Raw genomic sequence first — 1,098 nt, forward strand, 5'->3', positions numbered from 1 at the left:
ATGGCAAGAACTAAGCAGACCGCTCGGAAGTCTACCGGAGAAAAGGCGCTGAGGAAGCAACTTGCTACCAAGGCTGCTCGAAAGAGCGCCCACTGATACTGGCCGCGTGAAGAAACCTCACCATTACAGGCCCGGGACTGTGGCTCTGAGAGAGATCCGCCGCTATCAGAAATCCACCGAGCTGCTGATCCGCAAACTGCCTTTCCAGTGGCTGGTCCGAGAAATCGCTCAGGATTTCAAGACTGATCTGCGCTTCCAGAACTCCGCTGTCATGGCGCTGCAGGAGGCTAGCGAGGCTTACCTGGTCGGGCTGTTTGAGGACACCAACCTGTGTGCCTTTCACGCCAAGAGAGTCACCGTCATGCCCAAAGACATCCAGCTGGCCCGTCGCATCCGAGGTGAATGCGCATAAACTAACCCGGTTCAAGAAACTACTACTACTACTATGACTACTAACAATAATAATAATATGAGGCTAAACGTTTGGTTAGTTGTGCTTAACAAAATGCATTTATACAAACAATAGGTTATACGAGAGGTTTACATTGGCAGCGTCTTTTGCGTTCGTTCTTGTGTGTGTGGTTTGGTACGGCTTTGCTGGAGAATAACGTGAGATTCTGCCAGTTAAATGGGATCTTGACTGCTGAAATCTTGTGAGACACAAGCACGATTCCTGCTCTGGTTTAGATGGGTTTTTACAATTTTTATAGTGAGAAAGCGATTGACTCTGTCCTTAAAGTCGCGCTGCCAAAAGGACATTCTTTTGCTGTTTAATGATGAAGTCACGTGACAACATCACACAGTCATGAGTGTAGAGTCGATTTTCATGTGCATGTAAACCAAACCATTGAGTACTGTAATTTTTGGGGGGCTTTCTGTTAAATAACTTAATTTTTGAAAGAATATTGAAGTACAGTACATGGTGCTAACAAAATAATTCCAGTATTCCTTATTTAGTATTAATTGTCATAATTTCATTAGTCTCATTTTCCTGTATGAAACACGCACACATGGTAAAAGTGAATTAGCGTTTTCATTACAGCTTCTGAAAGGTTGCATGAAGGAACTAAGTCGACATGGAAAACACTCTAAGTCCTA

At 44.2% G+C, this 1,098-nt stretch overlaps 1 pseudogene; it reads left to right on the top strand.

Annotated features, from left to right (window-relative positions):
- LOC121308251 lies at window positions 1–412 on the top strand (annotated as a pseudogene).
- Window positions 413–1,098: the final 686 nt, after the last annotated feature.

The sequence above is a fragment of the Polyodon spathula genome, chromosome 3, assembly GCF_017654505.1.
Source record: "Polyodon spathula isolate WHYD16114869_AA chromosome 3, ASM1765450v1, whole genome shotgun sequence".
Lineage (NCBI taxonomy): Eukaryota > Metazoa > Chordata > Actinopteri > Acipenseriformes > Polyodontidae > Polyodon > Polyodon spathula.